Raw genomic sequence first — 21,292 nt, forward strand, 5'->3', positions numbered from 1 at the left:
GCTGCGCTCGTTCACCAGCGAAGCATCAAATGGCGAGACAGTGTGATGTTCGCCGGAGCACTGCAGGGGAGCGGAGTCTTCCTGCGAAGATTCCGCCCGCTGACTCGTGTATATCGACTGCAAAGGTAAAGGGCTTCTAGACAAGAGATGATCGCTGTCTTGAAGGAAGAAATTCTGAGGAAATGGTGTTTGTGCACCTGTTTTTATAGCGGATAGTTTCGCGCCAAATCAGGTGGGGTTCAAACCCCATAGCCAATATTAGAATATTGGCATTATTGTAGAGAGGTCTCAATTAGGTCGTATAAGAAGGTATTCCCCATATGCGTTGCTATGCAATGTCAAGTGTACTGAGTTGTAAGGGAACTAAAGGTTTGAGTAAAAAGTCCAGTTACACATATGTGCACTTTTTTTTGTAATAACAGTTGAAGTGTTCAATATAGTGTTTTTGGGAACCAGTATTTTATGGTGCATATGCAGGAGCTGACTTTATAAAAAAAAAAAAATAAATAAATACCCTGAAAAATATTCACTTAGGTAAAAAGTGACAACTAACCGTCTTGCCTACTCACGCAGTAGGGATGGGCGGATCGATACTAAAGTATCTATACTTCCGATACTGATGTGGTATCAAGAATATCGATCCTCACATAAAAATATAGATTCTGAAGTTTTATTTTTTTTTAACTAATGGTCTTATTATTTAGATATCATGAATATTAATGCATCTCATAAGTTTCGAAGTGGAAAAAAAGAATTATATTAGTGAATTGTTGCATGGCACTGGAACTATTTTTTCTTCCACTCATCTTTACGCACAGAAATGCTAAAATACACTAGCAGTCACAGACAGCGCTCACCCTTTCAGTCATAGTGCTCATTCAAAGAGGGAGCAGTGCTTTCTTGAGGTAATGACAGAAAAACAGCATCTGGAGTTATTCACACCAAGTAATGACAAACCTAGATATGACATGTATTATAATGGGCTTGTGTGACAGTTTTTACAGGCTTAGGTGTTAAAACATTGATAATGATCTTTAATCCTCATTAATAAATGATACCCTTATGAAAACTACCCATGGATTTACTGTAGTAATATTGTATTAACAATGACTAGTAACCACGACTGTAGTAACCATGTTTTTTTTTTTTTTTTTTTTTTTTGGCGGTAACCCAGATTTTGATACAAATAACCATGGTTTTACTACAGCATTACTGTAGTATCCATATTGTTACTTGGTTTTAGTAATTGTAGCCATATAATAATATCTATGGTTAATTTTGTTTTTATATGTTGCCTATACTAACTCATCCTTAAAAGGTAAACAAAGCAGCCTAATAATTTTCTGCTTAGGCCTATAAATTTATAAAAAATGTAATAATTTAAGTTACTAATTTTATCCAAAGAATTCGTAAAAATTAAATTTATTAGAGGTATCGGTATTATCGATATCAGCGATACTGGCCTAAAAGTACTTGGTATCGGATCAAAAAAGAAAATAAGTAGACACGCATATGGGAAAATGGCTCGCGGAAATGTGAAAATCGATGCAGAGGTTCACATGCATTCCAGCAACCCCATGAATGCACATATACTTCGAAAATACTCGTGCATTGTCACTCGATGGTTGATCATGCACTTTTGTAATACATGGAGCATGCACATAGCCTATAGCTTCTGGGAACGTGACGTCAGCAACGCAATGCATGTTAGAACTTTAGGACACGGAAGCTGTGGTGGATACTGTGTTGTATTGGAAATAGACGGTATAGTTTGTATTATACAGATAAAAATACGTAACAATGGTGAATGCTTGTGTAATTAACTGCCATAATCGCACTCACGACCGGCTTGGAAACCGTATTTCAAATGGAGTGCGATTGGTCTTCGTTCGGTCCATTATTGTTTTTTGTTTTTTTTCTGTTTATTATCGCTGTGTACTAATATCTGATAACTGATGAGCGTGTCATAAAACATGGCAACTACCCAAAATGCAATGCGTAGGGGCGTAGTTTCCCAAGCTCTAAACTTAAGAAAAAATTACATAGTACATGGAGGTAAAAAGTGACCAGACACCTCCTCTCGCGCATACGCGAAAACTGGATTGATGCACATATACTTAAATTAAAAAATGCCCGTGCATACGTGAAGCTCGACGGATGCACACACATTTCTAAAATACTCACGCATATATGCAACTCGAAGGATGCCTATATAATTATAAAATTCTCACGCATCCATGCAACTCGATGGATGCGCATATGCTACCTGTTAAACACTCAGGCTTACGTGTCAACATGGTGCATGCACATACCCTAAACTTAAGAAAAACTCAAACTTACTTGCAGAGTCAATGGATGTACACATACATTTTTCGTGCATATGTGAAAAGTTGATACACATTATTAAACATGCAAACACGATGCACGGAAACACTCAAAAATACATGCAAACTTGCTGCACTTTTGTAATACTGAGACATGCAAACTCGATGTTCACACTTATGAAACACTCTTGTTCAAATGACAAATTCCAATATTTTATATAATTTATTTAAAACAGCTTACCTGAAAAAGATTCTGCCATCCTCACCGAGCTTCTCGAAATGGCGTTCTAGATCGTTCTTGCGTGTCACGTGGTTTGTAGTAAAATACATTAAAATTTAAGAGAGGTTTGCTTAACTGACAGCTGACACATCTCATAGTTATTCGTTCATCGTTTGTACCACTCTGAGTTCATGATATTACTTAATGTTTTGTGGTGCACACATTAATGCATTTTAAGTAAAACTAAAAATGTCAGAAATATGTAATTATTTGAGAAAAAAAAAATATTTATCTTAAAAAAATTATTTGTTTCAGTGTAAGGTTAAAAGGGAAGGCAGGGAAACACATTGGCCAGGAGGCCAGTCCATCACAGGGTAAATACTGTATGTATTATGAAAAGTAAACAAAACTGACTTGACTTCCGAAATCGACCAGTTAGTGATATCTTAGTAGTTGAGGTAACATTGAATGTATACTGCCTGAAAAGGAAGCATGTTCAGGGTTTCGGACACACCTTTATCTGTGAAAAAATCGCTGCTAACACACGCATAGGATTGTGTTTTAGTGATGCCATCTGTTGGTGGATACTTGTCACTACAACACTGTGGGTTTGCTTCAGGGTCTCTGTAGGTCAAGGGGCTTTGCTTGGGATTACAGCTAACATTAACCAGCTTAAAGCAGAGTAACTTTTTTACACACACAAACCTATACTCACACACAAACACATGCATACACAAACACACACACTCAAAGAAGCCAGATTACAGTCGGTCTAGACTGTGTTCTGCTATCTAATGCTCTTGGGACCAAATGGTGTTGTCAGATCCATTATCTCCTGTCTCTGTGTCACCCTGTGGTCACTGAGGCCTCATTTAAATGGCTAATGCTGAATATCAGCAAAGTGTCTAAACACCAAACTATAGTTGTCTTTCCTTTTATTTTGCGGTGTTCAAAATGATTTTTATCTTTGCTCTTTTAAAGGAATAGTTCACAAAAAAGATCAATTTTAGCATCATTTAATCGCCCTGTCATTACTTTTTATTACTTTCTTGGAACGTAAAGGAGGTATTTATAACAGAATGTCTAGGTTACTCTTTTCCATACACTGAAAGTGAATGGTGATCATGGCTATGTCAAGCAAGATTTTCAGTGTATAATGTCTGAAAATTCAGTTTGTCAACCACACTAAGCTATCATATGATAAGTTGTATGGACTACTTTTGTGATGCTTTTATGGGACTTTTTGTCCTGCATTTGGGGCTTTTATTTTGGAGCTTGACTGCCCCTGGTCCCCATCCACTTTTGGACATTCTGCTAAACATCTCCTTTGGTGTTCCACAGAAGAAAGAGAGTCATATGAATAAGTTTTTATTCAATTTTTATTTTTGGGTGAACAATCTTTTTAAAGATATTCTCATTCATTCATAAATTAAGGAGTTGTATGTGAATGTGGATTGCTTCCTCTCATGTGTTCCTTGTGTCCAGCAGGGGACAGCCAACCTTTTCAAAGAAAAAGGAGTGTGCAGGAATGAATACGCACGTGTGTGTTTGCTAAGATACAGGCTTAGAGTATTTGTCCCATCAGCACATGTTGATAAGAATCAGTGAAGTGATTCAGCTGTGTTTTGTGTGTGAGGATGAGGGAGATTTACTTACACCAGTGTGTTCAGATCAAACGTCTGCTGATCACAAATCTCTCACAGCTTGAGTGTATTTAGACATGCACGCGCAATAGTTTTGTGAAGTGCCCAAGTGATTTAATGGAGTTCTCAGTATATGTTTCTTCAGATGAAACTTCTTCATCATCTTCATCATCTTCTCCCATAACTCCTTTTGTGAGAAATCAAAACAGACAATCCCAAAGGAAAGAAAAATCACTAATGAGAGCTCTTTAATATCTGTAATTTCTCCTAGACAGCAATGAGATTAAATTAAGACTTTTTTCTCAAGTCACCTGCTTTTCATGAGAACTGTTTCAAAGCTTTAAACTCCTTATGTATATGAAGAACTTTCATTTGTGCCTTTTTTATTTTTCTAAGGAATTGTTTGAGAAAAGTCTGAGACATAGCTAAGTTACACAACTGAGATTCAGTAAGTCTCCTAAGCTTTGAAAGAGAAACTGCTGAGCAATACATATTTTTTACTGGGTTTGTTAACATACATTAAGAGTAAAGAACTATAAAATTGATATGGATCGCATAGCTTATATAACATTGTGTAACAAGTATTTGATTAGAAATTATCTGAGAAAAAATGGGTAAATCTGAGCACAGTCTGAGACAGTTGAGATCTCTTCTGAAGCTCTGGTGACGTGAGATTACTGGGGTCTTTTCTTTAGGAGAAAAACATGAAAAGCACAAAACTTGTTCGCAGTTTCGTGTGAGCGCAAAGCGCATGTGGCCATGGGTGGGAGTGTTTGTGCTATCTGTGGGTGTATGCGCGCAAACTGTGGGTGTATCGAAAGTTACAGTAATAAAGTAGCACAAAGCTCATTTTGATATTTTCCTGAGAAATAGGTCATTGCGCAGCAAGACATTTGAGAAGCACGTCTAATCTTGCTGCAAAGTCTAAAATCAGTTTCTGCTTTTGCAATTTGGAGATTCCACCAGCATATCAAAGAGCTATCAATCACTTTTTAATGCTAGTCATGACCTGTGTATCAGTAGATAATCTGATTAATAATACTACTAATAATAACACATTTTCTGCTTAGGCCTATAAATTTATAAACATTTCTATAATTTAAGTTACTAATTTTATCCAAAGAATTCGTAAAAATTAAATTTATTAGAGGTATCGGTATTATCGATATCAGCGATACTGGCCTAAAAGTACTTGGTATCGGATCGAAAAGAAAATAAGTGGTATCACCTATCCCTATCGCGCAGACATGCATATGGGAAAATGGCTCGCGGAAATGTGAAAAACGATGCAAGAAATCCCTGGGTGGGAGTGTTTGTGCTATCTGTTGGTGTATGTGCGCAAACTGTGGGTGTATCGAATATTACAGTAATAAAGTATCACAAAGCGCATTTTGATATTTTCCTGAGAAATAGGTCATTGCGCAGCAAAACATTTGAGAAGCACATCTAATCTTGCTGCAAAGTCTAAAATCAGTTTCTGCTTTTGCAATTTGGAGATTCCACCAGCATATCAAAGAGCTATCAATCACTTTTTAATGATAGCCATGACTTGTGTATCAGTAGATAATCTGATTAATAATACTACTAATAATAACACATTTATTTTGTATAGCACCTTTCCAGAGCTCAAGGACGCTGTACGGAAATTAAACATAAAACATTTAAGAAAGAAACAAATAACAAATATACATTACAAAACAATGAACAATAGGAAAGAAGTAAAGCTTATTTCAAGCAGGTGAGGGACGGGTGAGCATGATGAGGGCCAACAGTCCCAGAGAGGACGATAGAGAACATACGTCACAGTATAGTCCAGCGCAGATGACAATACAGTAACAGAGCAGGGGGTGCTTTAAATACAGACCATTTACACTATCAAATCCTTATGAATATACTGTCTTCATTTATATCAATGTTGCTTGACAGGAAGTGCAATATATAATAGGATGCAGACAGTGCAATAACCAGAGAAGAACCTCATTATTAGATTGCACTTGACCCAGCCCATTAGCGCTTTGTGCGTGCGATTTCACCTACCCACTTGCGCCTAGACTAAAGGGATGTTTCCACTGGCGAGTGGTGATCGAAGGTGAACGAGCATTTTCAATTAATTGCTATGGAAGTCAAGCGGCAGGCTCGCGAGGTGGATGGTGTGATTGACAACGGTGCGGAGCAAGCATGGGTAGTGGCTGAGAGTGTCAAAAAAGTTGACAAATCTTCAGCTTTATGCAAATGAGAATCCTAAAATGCTGTGTGGCAGCTAATCACTGTAAACTGAAAGCAATGAAGTGAAGGTGTTTTAACATATGAAGGTAATACTGAGTTTCTGCTGGGTTCAAGTGCTTTACTCATAAATGGACTTCAAATAAGTCAAGTCATTTGTACAGTACTTTTCACAACACACATCGTTTCAAAGCAGATTTACAGGAAATCATGCATTAACAAAAAAATTAATAAATGAAACTGTAATATCTATAATATCTTACAGTGATCATTGTGTAGTTTGATTCAATATGATTATAAAATGTGTATAGAAATGAAATTATTAAGTAATAATTGTATTTAGAACCCCTGTGAGCAAGCTGAAGGCGACTGTGACAAGGAATACGAAACTCCATAAGATGTGGTTAATGGAAAAAAATAACCTTGGGAGAAACCAGGCTCACTGTGGGAGCCAGTTCCCCTCTGGCTAAACAACATGAATGTAATGCCAATATTAGTTATTTGTGTGCAGTGCAAGTCATGGTTTTAAATTTGAAAATTAAGGAAGCGTTAAGGTCCAGTGTTTTAAAAATAAAAATAAAATATTTTTTTATTAACTTTAAGATTAATGACTAAAGTCTTTGAAGTCCATCCTGGATTAACTGCCAGGATGGACTTGTACACATTTATTGTCACAATACTGTGGCTGGGGAAGCAAAAGTGAGACTTCAAACAGACTTGACAAAGGAAGACTGCATGCATTTAATGTGACAATACTGTGGCTTGATAAAGAAAGTGCAATATATCAATCAACACAGTCTTTTATACTTCAAGCATATGGAAATAAAGTTTGCATCTATCTGACTGTAATTACACATATTTATGATAATTATATAAACTTCGTGGTGACATGCTACATACTACTACTATTTCTGCCATATACTGATGTGGCAGGAGCAGAAAAAGTAGTATGGGTAGTATGCTATGAACACAGCCATAGACAACACACATTCGCTGTAACACGCCCCAAAGTGGCAGCTCTCTGGCGTGGTGAGTGCCATTGAGTGGATTTTTTTTTTCACACCAAAGAATAAGCAGCATTTGCGCTAGAGGTAGACTGATATATCAGTATTACCGATTAATCGGTGCAGATAGTTGCTTTGCAGAACTATTGTACCCTATCTGTCACTCACTCAACGTTGTGTCGATGTAGTGACACTAGGGGTCACCTTTGGGAGCCCGAAACACCTCTGGTCTTTGATAAAAGGCCAATGAAAATTGGCGAGTGGTATTTGCATGCCACTCCCCCGGACATATGGGTATAAAAGGAGCTGGTATGCAACCACTCATTCAGATTTTCTCTTCGGAGCCGAATGTTCATGCTCATTGAGCTGAATTCTCATGACTGTTCATTCACCTCTGCTGGATCTGACGGCACATTTCACTTCTCCCCCCCTCTGCACTGGTGCACTGCAGAGAATGCCCCTGGCGTTTCGGCAGAAAAAAGAGAGTATATTTTTCTGAAAGTGTATATTTCTCGTCGCCAAGGGCGTCCCCCTGCGGTGACTGCACCGGCTCCACCGCAGCCCGCCCCTGCGTGGAGCCCACCGCAGGAAGCCGATGCCACCCGTCTCACAGCCGGCGCCGAAGAACCCATGGAGGTCCTCAAAGCGCCCCTGAGACGGGCGACCCAGGGACAAGGGAACCCACTCACATGGAGCTGGTAAGAAGACCACTCCATCCCCCGGTGGAGGGCCGGGTGGAAAATCTTTTGTTGCCTTTTTGTTTGATTTCGCCGCATGCCCAAGTGGCTGCGGTACCCAACAGCTCAGCAAAAGAGCGGCTTCCTTCCTCCCTGGGTCACATACCCGTCCATGGGCTTTTTCTTGCAGGATTGGCGTTCCAGCGGTGGCCTTTCCGCCCCTGAGCGCCCAGCTGTGGCACACAGCCACCCCCGATGTGGCAGTCTCCACGAGTTACGAGGACAGGCCTCTTCCTCCCCCGTCCCAGGCTGTTCCGGGGGTGGACACAAGGAGCCAGGTAAGTGCTTCGATGTCCCTAGACTCAGCACGGCCACTTGCATTCTGCCCCGCTGTGAGGCCCCACCTGCCGGTACGTCCGACGACATTGTCCCCTTGGTCCCCCTTGCGCGGAACTTGGACATGTGGCTCGCGCTTTCCAGTCCGTCGCGATGTCTGATCCGGACCGTCCGACTCGGCTACGTGATTCAGTTCACCAGGCGCCCGCCCAGGTTCAGCGGTATTCACTTCACCTTGGTCAAGGGCGAAAACGCTGCCACCCTGCGCATGGAGATCGCTACCCTCCTACGGAAGGATGCGATAGAACCTGTCCTTCCAGCCGAGATGAAGAAAGGGTTTTACAGCCCCTACTTCATCGTACCGAATAAAGGCGGTGGGTTGTGGCCAATCTTGGACCTGCGAGTACTGAACCGGGCTTTACACAGACTCCCGTTCAAGATGCTGACGCAAAAACGCATTCTGGCGAGCGTCTGGCATCAAGATTGGTTCGCGGCGGTAGACCTGAAGGATGCGTACTTCCTCGACACAGACCATTCCTGCGGTTCGCGTTCGAGGGTCAGACGTATCAGTACAAAGTCCTCCCTTTCGGCCTGTCCCTGTCTCCTCGCATCTTTACGAAGATCGCAGAGGCTGCCCTTGCCCCGTTAAGGGAGGTGGGCATTCGCTTTCTCAACTATCTCGACGACTGGCTAATCCTAGCTCACTCTTGAGACATGTTGTGTGCATACAGGGACCTGGTGCTCTCACACCTCAGCCGACTAGGGCTTTGGGACAACTGGGAAAAGAGCAAGCTCCTCCCGGTTCAGAGCATCTCTTTTCTCGGATTGGAGTTGGACTCAGTCTCGTTGACGGCATGCCTTACAAATGAGCGCGCCCAGTCGGTGCTGGCCTGTTGAAGGTGTTCAAACAGAAAACAGCGGTTCCACTGAAACTTTTTCAGAGGATCCTGGGGCATATGGCATCCTCGGCGGTGGCCACCCCGCTCGGGTTGATGCATATGAGGCCGCTTCAGCACTGGCTCCAGACTCGAGTCCCCAGATGGGCATGGCGCCACGGGACACATCGCGTGGCCATCACGCCGGTCTGTCACCGTCTTTTTAGCCCTTGGACCGACCTCTCGTTTCTACGAGTTTCTTTAGAACTGGTCTCCAGGCGCGTCGTGGTCACGACAGATGCCTCCAAAATGGGCTGGGGCACTTTTTGCAATGGGCACGCAGCCGCCGGCCTCTGGACGGGCCCGCAACTGCAATGGCACATCAACTGCCTCGAGTTGTTGACAATTCTGCTCGCCCTGCGGAGGTTCCGGCCGTTGATCCAGGGCAAGCATGTGTTAGTTCGGACAGACAGCACGGCAACGGTAGCATATGTCAACCGCCAAGGTGGTCTGCGCTCTCCTTGTATGTCACAACTCGCCTGCCGTCTCCTCCTCTGGAGTCAACAGCACTTCAAGTCGCTGCGAGCCACTCACATCCCGGGCAACCTCAACACTACAGAAGATGCGCTGTCACGGCAGGTTATCCTCAGGGGAGAGTGGAGACTCCACCCTCAGGTGGTCCAGCTGATTTGGAGTCGATTCGGACGGGCACAGGTGGACCTGTTCGCCTCCCAAGAATCCTCCCATTGCCCGGTCTGGTACGCCCTCACCGAGGCTCCCCTTCTCAAATTTGCGTTTCCCCCAGTTAGCCTACTTGCACAGACCCTGTGCAAGGTCAGGGAGGATGAGGAGCAGGTCGTCCTGGTAGCACCCTACTGGCCCACTCAGACGTGGTTCTATGACCTCACGCTCCTCGCGACAGCTCCCCACTGGCAAATTCCCCTGAGGAAGGACCTTCTTTCTCAGGGACGGGGCCCCCTCTGGCACCCATGCCCAGACCTCTGGAATCTCCACGTCTGTCCCCTGGACGGCACGCGGAAGACCTAAGCGGTCTACCACCTGCGGTGGTAGAGTTCGGTCTAGAGTTCGGTCCGGGTTACTCTCACGTGATCCTGAGACCCCGACCGGGCTATGTGCCCAAGGTTCCCACCACCCCTTTTAGGGACCAGGTAGTGAACCTGCAAGCGCTGCCCCAGGAGGAGGCAGACCCAGCCCTGTCGTTGATGTGTCCGGTGCGCGCTTTACGCATCTATTTGGATCGCACGCAGAGCTTTAGAATCTCTGAGCAGCTCTTTGTCTGCTTTGGTGCACAGCGGAAAGGAAGCGCTGTCTCCAAGCAGAGGATCGCCCACTAGCTCATTGACGCCATAACTATGGCATATCTCGCCCAGGACATGCCGCCTCTGGTAGGGCTATGAGCCCATTCTACCAGAGGTGTAGCGGCTTCCTGGGCCCTGGCCAGAGGTGCCTCTCTAACAGACATTTGCAGAGCAGCGGGCTGGGCAACACCCAACACCTTTGCAAGGTTCAACAACCTCCGGGTGGAACCGGTTTCGTCCCAGGTAGTGGCACGCAACACAAGCGGATAAGCCTGGGATAGCTGGCCGGGTGTATCGCTTGCACAAAGCGCCTTCCACCTCCCTTGGACATGCTGAAGACGTGCGCCATTAATTCCCAGTAGTGTTCACAAACTTTGTTCCCTGGTTGACTTCCTCCGAGCCCTGTGGCAGTCGAGTTTTCGGAGAGACTCGCTGCCGGCCCAGTACACGTGCTAAGAGTCCTGTTCTGGGGTAGGTGCTCCGCATGTGGCGGTTCCCTGTAAGGCTAACCCTATGCGATATATATCTTCCACTAGTTCGTTTCCCTGTTGGCAAACTGCGTCTTCCTAGGGCAGAGCCCCTCTGCCCCAGTCTCCATGTTTGTAGTAACTTCTCCCCCGTTGGGTAAGATCTACCTTGAAGACTCCCCACTGCATGCAAATACCACTCGCCAATTTTCATTGGCCTTTTATCACAGACCAGAGATGTCTCGGGCTCCCAAGAGGGACCCCAAGTGTCACTACATCGACACAATGTCTCATTCCCTCCATCAGGGAACGGAGGTTACACAAGTAACCGTGACATTAGCCTGTCTCTATCTTTTGGGTAGTCAACTTGTCCCCAAAGAGCCGTTCGACACTCATAACTATGTTGGGGGAGGTTACGTGTCGGCCTGGTGCGCTGGCTATGAGGCACACAGTTGTCTGCCCATCACACACCGCCAGTTCACGTAACACAGTTCAGCCAGTTGCGGCATTTGTATAGGGACCCCTAGTGTCACTACATCGACACAACATCGAGTGAGTGACAGATAGGGAACGTCCTGGTTGCTTGCGTAACCTCCGTTCCCTGATGGAGGGAACGAGATGTTGTGTCCCTCCTGCCACAACGTTGAACTACCCGCTGAAATGGCCGGACCTTGTCACGGCTCCTCAGCATAAAACCTGAATGAGTGGTTGCACACCAGCTCCTTTTATACCCTTATGTCCGGGGGAGTGGCATGCAAATACCACTCGCCAATTTTCATTGGCCTTTTATCAAAGACCAGAGGTGTTTCAGGCTCCCAAGAGTGACCCCTAGTGTCACTACATCGACACAACATCCCGTTCCCTCATCAAGGAATGGAGGTTACGCAAGTAACCAGGATGTTATCAGCAAAAATCGGTGCGGATAGATGCCGATTGTTTTTTTCAGCATTTCTTTATTTGAAAATAAGAGTTCCCAGTGTATTTTGGGCTTGTTTATACTTGTCCCACGTTATGCCCCAAATCTTCATTTTGTTCTGGTTATTTAGGGGATTTTGGTTGAACAATAAACTGCATCTGAGTTTTTATTTATTTAGGACTCTTTGTCTGTGCCCGTCACAGTAATGAAAGAATAATTATTTTTTCTGACATTCTAAACATCGAATTAAAAAAATCTATCGGCTGATTAATCAGTTATCACCTTTCCCACCACCCTAGTTATCGGTCGACCTCTAGTTTGCGCGTGCTTCCACGAAAATATCATAACTTCATGACCATGCACACTGACTTTGCTCGTATGACGTATCACATAGCACTGTGCTTAAGGCATAGCACTCTTAAAAGAGAGCTTGAGATCTTGTTTGTAAATGGTCTCCCTAGCAAGCCTTTGATGGTACTGTTTAGTTCATACATGTGACTCTGTGGTGAGGAAGAGGTTAACATTAGGCTACAGAAAGTCTTGATATGCATTTAATTACTATTACTATGCATGCGTCATAATTCCCCAACACACATCAAGCCTTTACTTCCAGTGTGTGGGTGTGTGTGTCTGGATTGATGTTCCATTAAAGCTTTGTATGCATACTCTTTTATAATAATATAATAACACAAATTCATTATTTAAAATTGTAGTTGTTTTTGAGTATGTCTCTGTGTTTAGATATAAAATGTGAGCCATATGTGTGATTCAGAGTGACTGTACATAATCTTACGTTTTAGTAGCTAATCGTTTTAGTGTGTGAGTGTTTGCTTCCTTGGGTTTTTGTGTGTGTTTTCATGTATTGTATTGTGTACATGTTCTGGCTGTATGTTTTCGTGCTGGTACATGTCTAACTGTGTAGCAGGTGAAACCTGTCTCTCCTCATTTTTAACGGATTTCAGGTATGTGTGTGTGTTTAGAGGAACTGAATGAGAGGGATAAATGTCTCATTGATGGCTAGCTGCCTGCCCCTGTCTTACACACACTGGAAACCTGCCTGTTTGGTGTGATTTCCATCACGTGTTTGCAGGGTCCAAAGCTAACTTGAGAAAATATACCGGCTATAAAAATTTTTACTGGGCATAAACCTGTATTTGTATTATTTCATTTAAAAACAGGCAGTTACTATTACTACTACTACTAAACGTATTTATTATGTTTTTAACTTGTTCTGGCTTTATTTTCAAGAGAAAGCAGAGGTTGACAACACAGGTAAAGCCATGGTAGGTGCAACGCAATTTTTGTGGCACCAGGGGCCTCATTTATAAAGATGTTCGTAAAATGATCTTAAAAGTGAATGTAATTTCCTAAATGTTCCTATAAATAATTTATAAAACATCCGTACGCATGAAGAAATGTTCCTAAATACATCCCACTTTATGATAGCTATTCAACTTAAAAACATGCGAATGTGAATGAGCACATGCCACGGACTCCGCCCACAAATATCCTAATATTGTGAGACAGAATACAATATAAGCGCATGCAAAAGTTACTCATTTGTTCATTCATTCATTCATATGGAATGTTCTTGTGTGGTTGACCAAGGTTTTCTAAAAAAGTGAGTGCAGCTGCCGGTGTCTGCCCATATAATGCAGCATATTCAACAACTCATCATCAGTTATTCATGTTCATTATCAATAATAAATACATTCATTGACTGTGTTTACTGTAAATCCACACCATTCTTCAACCAATGTCCATGTTCTTGCTAAACCTTTATGCCAAAAAGAGGCTTACATGCTCGTTGACATATAATTAAATATGCATAATCTAGCTACATTACAATTGTGTTCTGTATAAACTACATGCGCATTATTTCCCCACTGTTCTCTTCTGGGGCCGGATTCACAAAAATGTTCCTAAGAAAAATATAAAGAAAGTTGTTAGGATAAATGATGTCATAAGAACATTCCAAAGTGCAATTCTTGAAAAATTCTTAAGAAATTCTCAAATATTTTCTTAGGAACAACTTAATTTTTTTCTTAAGAATAAAAACACAAGCTTTGACATTGTCTGATCAGCCTGCTCATGGGCTTGCCTTGTCTAATAGCCTACAACAAATTCAGTACTTCAACACTGGTAAATTGTAATGATAAATGTATCTATTAATTTTGTATTTATTTTTATTTTTTTAAGTAGCAAGCATCTTGCGCTAATTTTTTTTTAATGTGAAGTGCTTGAGATGTGTTAGTTTAACGACATTAACCGTCAAAGGAGAATTTACTTGATAACTTGGAGGAAAAGAAAAGAAACAAAAACTTCAGTAGACAAAAGCTGGATGTTCTTGTTGAGGAAATTACTGCAAGGAAATAGTTCTCCTTAGGAAGCTTGATGATTATATAATGTCGGAAAGTACGAGGCGGTTAAATGGGAAAAGGTGGCGGAGGCTCTCTCTACTGTGCCCAACACTGATAGGAATGTGGATGGGGGGTGAAAAAGAAAGTCTCCACTTTCTAATGTTATAATTATTATGTTTCTATGAACTCTAAAGATCGTGGAGAGAGAGTGCAATATGCAGCGCATCCATTACCATAATTGGTCAAAACAACATTTATTGTTTAAATTTGGTGCTAACATTTACAAGGTTTACAAGCTGAAAATAAAAATATATCTCGTAGGTATCAAAATTAATTTATTATGAAAACGTGCAGATAGGGCTAAATAAATAGTCTGTTATAGCCGATTTCCAAAATAAAACATTTCTGTTACGCATAATCTATAACACCACATTCTGAGTCATTTCGGAATATTCTTGTACATGTAAACGTGTTCACTCATTATTAATAAATTCAGTCAGTCACTGATTCAGATTTGCATCAGTACAAATAAGAAAATCAAGTCAGCGCGCACTGGCACACTGGAGCATAAGCACAAAAATGTTTGTAAGCATCCTTGTCAGTTGTTGTATGCATTTTCACTTCAGTTTCTGCCTTTATAAATACCGATTTGTTCTACACTTCTGACGTGGAATCAAATCCATGGAATTTAGGATGAAATCTGATCGTACGTACAGTTGAAGTCAGAAGTTTACATATACCTTAGCCAAATACATTTAAACTCAGTTTTTCACAATTCCTGACATTTAATCATAGAAAATATTCCCTGTCTTATGTCAGTTAGGATCACTACTTTATTTGAAGAATGTGAAATGTCAGAAAAATAGTAGAGAGAATGATTTTTTTCAGCTTTTATTTCTTTCATCACATTCCCAGTGGGTCAGAAGTTTACATACACTTTGTTAGTATTCGGTAGCATTGCCTTTAAATTGTTTAACTTGGGTCAAACATTTTGGGTAGCTTCTACAAGCTTCTCACAATAAGTTGCTGGAATTTTGGCCCATTCTTCCAGACAGAACTGGTGAAACTGAGTCAGGTTTGTAGGCCTCCTTGCTCGCACATGCATTTTCAGTTCTGGCTTTGTGATGGCCACTCCAGTACCTTGACTTTGTTGTCCTTAAGCCATTTTGTCACAACTTTGGAGGTATGCTTGTGGTCACTGTCCATTTGGAAGACCCATTTGCGACCGAGCTTTAAATTCCTGGCTGATGTATTGTGATGTTGCTTCAATATATCCACATAATTTTTCTTCCTCATCATGCCATCTATTTTGTGAAGTGCACCAGTCCCTCCTGCAGCAAAGCACCACCACAACATGATGCTGCCACCCCCATGCTTCACGGTTGGGATGGTGTTCTTCGGCTTGCAAGCCTCACCCTTTTTCCTCCAAACATAACGATAGTCATTATGACCAAACAGTTAAATTTTTGTTTCATCAGACAAGAGGACATTTCTCTAAAAAGTAAGATCTTTGTCCCCATGTACACTTGCAAACTGTAGTCTGGCTTTTTTATGGCAGTTTTGGAGCATTGGCTTCTGCCTTGCTGAGCAGCCTTTTTTTAGGCTGTGTCGATATAGCACACGTTTTACTGTAGATATAGATACTTGTCTACCTGTTAACTCCAGCATCTTCACAAGGTCCTTTGCTGTTGTTCTGGGATTGATCTGTACTTTTCGCACCAAACTATGTTCATCTCTAGGAGACAGAATACGTCTCCTTCCTGAGAGGTATTATGGCTGCGTGGTCCCATGGTGTTTCTACTTGTGTACTATTGTTTGTACAGATGAACGTTGTACCTTCAGGCATTTGGAAATTGCTCCCAAGGATGAAGGATGAATTGCTCCCAAGGATGAACCAGACTTGTGGAGGTCCACAATTTTATTTTATTTTTTTCTGAAGTCTTGGCTGATTTCTTTTGATTTTCCCATGATGTCAAGCAAAGAGGCACTGAGGTTAAAGGTATGCCTTAAAATATATCCACAGGTACACCTCCAATTGACTCCAATTAGCCAATTAGCATATCAGAATCTAATTGGCTAATTGCCTAAAGGCTTGACATCATTTTCTGGAATTTTCCAAGCTGCTTAAAGGCACAGTTAACTTAGTGTATGTAAACTTCTGACCCACTGGAATTGTGATATAGTCAATTAAAAGTGAAACAATCTGTCTGTAAACAATTGTTGGAAAAATTACTTGTGTCATGCACAAAGTAGATGTCCTAAACGACTTGCCAAAACTATAGTTTGCTAATATGAAATCTGTGGAGTGGTTAAAAAATGAGGTTTAATGACTTTTCATATTCTTTAATGCTTTCAAGTTTAATTTTTTTTTTGTCCCAAATTTGTTTGTTGTTTTTTTTTTTTTGTTTTTTTTTTGTATTCTTCTTCTTTGTATACTTTCAGCATACAGAACAGGCCATTGTGTCAGTCGCAGTATATAATATAAGCCAGTCTCTTTGTGATCCATCATCAGTGAAACAGTGATTTGTCGTTTTGCCACACTCTGGAGTTATGAACAATAAAAGAAGGGAAAAGTTTTGACTTCCAAGCAAAACGTATTCTTCCGAAGCAAAGCAATCTTCTCAGGTAAAAGTTATTAGAACTGTGATACAGAACATCTAACCAACCACTGCGCTGACTGATTGTTTCTGATTCGCTCCCGTCGCTTACAACAGAACAGCTAACCAATCACTGATCTCTTCTTCAGTAGATGACTTGTATACCATAATTTGATTTGCTTACATCACATATATAGAAACAGCGAAGGTCTGACTATCTCTCTTTAAAAACTGACTATCGTTCTCACATCAATGCATTGTTACAACTCATAAAAAGTTACCGGCCAACTGGCAGGTAACATTGTTTCATATACTCGCCAATGTGATTTTTACTTGTATTTGGCGCTTGCCGTGTGTAAAGTTTGGACCCTGTGTGTGTGTGTTATTGTCAAAATGTGTCATTTGACCTGATAGATTTACAGTATATTACTGTACATGTAAGAACTTTTATTTAGTCTGCATGTCTTGTGTTGATGTGGTGGTATGTGTGGGGTCTTATTTCTGTAAATGTATGAAATTTAACCTATAAAATTACATACAATATTACAAGGCTCTCTGGAATACTTGTGTGATTTGAATCATGATAGGTCAAAAACAACATTCTGCGCTCAAATATTTTTGTACAATGACTGCTAAACTGTATATTTCACCGTTGTCCTAGGCAACCAATCTCTTGCACTGTGCTAGTTTCATGTCTCTTGTAGCACTCTGTGCTTGCTTTCTTTTCGCATAATAAAATAATTTGAACTTAAATCAATATTTAATGTGTGTTTATTTACTTTTTGGTAAGTAGCCGTGTAATAAGTGGGGTTATGTCCAGTCAACTGGTGTTTATTTCATATAATAAACCCCTTCAGGATGAAAAAAGAACGATTTGCATTGGGGAACTGATTACTCTGGGGTTATTTTGCAATAATGATCAGATGACTGTGCTTTATCCCTTACTGTATATGTCAAAACTTTTATTTTGTGTACATGTGTTCTGTGGGTAGGTGTGTGTGTTATTTTAATGCAGCTGTTTGAGCCTGACCACAGAGAGCAGCTGCAGTGAGGTGTCTGGCACTCTGTGGTTTTGGCTGCCATCCTATTTTTTTGTGTGTGTCCTTGAGATGTTTCTACAACTTGATTGGAGTCCACCTGTGGTAAATTCAGTTGATTTGGAAAGGCACACACCTGTCTATATAAGTTCCCACAGTTAACAGTGCATGTCAGAGCACAAACCAAGCCATGAAGTCCAAGGAATTGTCTGTAGACCTCTGAAACAGGATTGTATCGAGGCACAGATCTGGGGAAGGGTACAGAAAATGTTTTGCAGCATTGAAGGTCCCAATGAGCACAGTGGCCTCCATCATCCGTAAATGGAAGAAGTTTGGAACCACCAGGACTCTTCCTAGAGCTGGCCGCCCGGCCAAACTGAGCGATCGGGGGAGAAGAGCCTTAGTCAGGGAGGTGACCAAGAACCTGATGGTCACTCTGACAGAGCTCCAGCGTTTCTCTGTGGAGAGAGGAGAACCTTCCAGAAGAACAACCATCTCTGCAGCACTCCACCAATCAGGCCTGTATGGTAGAGTGGCCAGACGGAAGCCACTCCTCAGTAAAAGGCACATGACAGCCCGCCTGGAGTTTGCCAAAAGGCACCTGAAGGACTCTCAGACCATGAGAAACAAAGATTGAACTCTTTGGCCTGAATGGCAAGCGTCATGTCTGGAGGAAACCAGGCACCGCTCATCACCTGGCCAATACCATCCCTACAGTGAAGCATGGTGGTGGCAGCATAATGCTGTGGGGATGTTTTTCAGCGGCAGGAACTGGGAGACTAGTCAGGATCGAGGGAAAGATGAATGCAGCAATGTACAGAGACATCCTTGATGAAAACCTGCTCCAGAGCGCTCTGGACCTCAGACTGGGGCAAAGGTTCATCTTCCAACAGGACAATGACCATAAGCACACAGCCAAGATAACAAAGAGTGGCTATGGGACAACTCTGTGAATGTCCTTGAATGGCCCAGCCAGAACCCAGACTTGAACCCGATTGAACATCTCTGGAGAGATCTGAAAATGGCTGTGCACCGACGCTCCCCATCCAACCTGTTGGAGCTTGAGAGGTCCTCAAAGAAGAATGGGAGAAACTGCCCAAAAATAGGTGTGCCAAGCTTGTAGCATCATAATCAAAAAGACTTGAGGCTGTAATTGGTGCCAAAGGTGCTTCAACAAAGTATTGAGCAAAGGCTGTGAATACTTACTTAACATAACAAAATGTGTAAAAAGTGAAGTGCTGTGAATACTTTCTGGGTGCACTGTATATACACTGGCAGCCAAAAGTTTGGAATTATGTACAGATTTTGCTCTTATGGAAAGAAATTGGAACTTTTATTCACCAAAGTGGCATTCAACTGATCACAATGTATAGTCAGGACATTAATAACGTGAAAAATTACTATTACAATTTGAAAAAAAATTTTCAGAACTTCTTAAACTACTTCAAAGAGTTCTTATCTAAAATCCTCCACATGCAGCAATGACAGCTTTGTAGATCCTTGGGCATTCTAGCTGTCAGTTTGTCCAGATACTCAGGTGACATTTCACCCCATGCTTCCTGTAGCACTTGCCAAAGATGTGGCTGTCTTGTCGGGCACTTCTCACACACCTTAAAGTCTAGCTGATCCCACAAAAACTCAACAGGGTTAAGATTCACAACACTCTTTTCCAATTATCTGTTGTCCATTGTCTGTGTTTCTTTGTCCACTCTAACCTTTTCTTTTTGTTTTTCTGTTTCAAAAGAAAAAAGAAAAAGTGGCTTTTTCTTTGCAATTCTTCCTATAAGGCCTGCACCCCTGAGTCTTCTCTTTACTGTTGTACATGAAACTGGCATTGAGCAGGTAGAATTAAATGAAGCTGTCAGCTGAGGACATGTGAGGCATCTATTTCTCAAACTAGAGACTCTGATGTACTTATCCTCTTGTTAGTTGTACATCTGGCCTTCTGCATCTCTTTCTGTCCTTGTTAGAGCCAGCTGTCCTTTGAAGACTGTCCTTTGTAGTGTACACCTTTGTATGAAATCTTCAGGGTTTTTTTTGGCAGTTTCAAGCACTGTATAGCCTTTATTCCTCAAAACAATGATTGACTGATGAGTTTCTAGGGAAAGCTGTTTCTTTTTTTTTTTTTTACTATTTTTGACCTAATATTGACCTTAAGGCATGCCAGTCTATTGCACACTGTGGCAACTCAAAAACAATCTGCCGGACTAATTATTCTTTCATTAATGTGATCAGTTGAATGCCACTTTGGTGAATTAAAGTACCAATTTCCTTCCGAAAAAGCAAAGTCTGTACATTATTCCAAACTTTTGGATGTTAGTGTATATATATTTTCTCTCTCCCTGCGGCCATTGCTCCATTTGTTTATTTAGTTAGGAATATGTACTTGTGTGTTTTGTTTTTTTAGTTTTCAGACTTTCAGAGAGAAAAGAGGCAGTAGAGTAATTTCCATTGTGTTTGCTAGCAGAGCCATTATTTGTCTCTTTCTCTGAGGGGACTTTTAGAAAGCAGGGAAATTTCTAGTGGTCGATTTGATTCCCGTTTTACACTAACACTGTGTTGGACTTCATGGGCTTTAGAAAAACAGAGCTTTTAGTCACTGTGTTTTACAGATTTGCCTCATAATGTGTTTCTTTAAATGTCAGAATTTGTTTCTTTTCATCTTTTGGTTTTTGGAACTAATAGATTGGAAATATGATTATTGAAATTAAAAGATTAGATAATATAGAAGTATTGGAGGGGCAGACAGCAATAAGGGCTGATGGGAGAGACTGCACAAGATTACATTGATAAAGGAAGAGAAAGATCTGGAGAGATACAGATGTCAAGAAGAAAACAAAGCTTAAAAGCAGGATAAATTGTGATATGAGAGTCTGTGAGATAGAGAGAAAATCCAGTAAGCAACAAATAGATTCAGAAAGGAAGGAGTGATGAAAAAAGATTATTGAATGAATGAGAGTGAGAGAGAGAGAGAGAGAGAGAGAGAGAGAAAAGGAGACAGCAAGTAAGAGAAAATGGGGAGGTGCTGGCCCACTCATAGTGACACAGAGAGCTGGAGTTTAGAGTCTGTCTGGAGATGACAGAGGGGAATGAGAGAGAGAGAGAGGGGAGGTGAATGCTTTAGAAAGTGAAGAAACAGAAGGAAAAAAGAGTGAAGCACAGCTAGAGGGGAAAACTGTTAGGACTAAAAATCCATTTTCCATCCTGCAACCAGTTTCCCTGGATAAACATCTTGCCAGCAGTGCCACGTGCTCGCCACACACACTAGCACACACACACACTGCTAGACAGGGG

The 21,292-nt window shown here is 41.6% G+C and overlaps 1 protein-coding gene across 2 annotated transcripts in view; it reads left to right on the forward strand.

Annotated features, from left to right (window-relative positions):
• LOC127450133 (rho GTPase-activating protein 23-like) overlaps positions 1 to 21,292 on the forward strand; it is a 137,845-nt gene that overhangs the window by 45,405 nt on the left and 71,148 nt on the right. The gene's annotated exons all lie outside the window — the stretch shown is intronic.

This window comes from Myxocyprinus asiaticus, chromosome 13 (assembly GCF_019703515.2).
Source record: "Myxocyprinus asiaticus isolate MX2 ecotype Aquarium Trade chromosome 13, UBuf_Myxa_2, whole genome shotgun sequence".
Lineage (NCBI taxonomy): Eukaryota > Metazoa > Chordata > Actinopteri > Cypriniformes > Catostomidae > Myxocyprinus > Myxocyprinus asiaticus.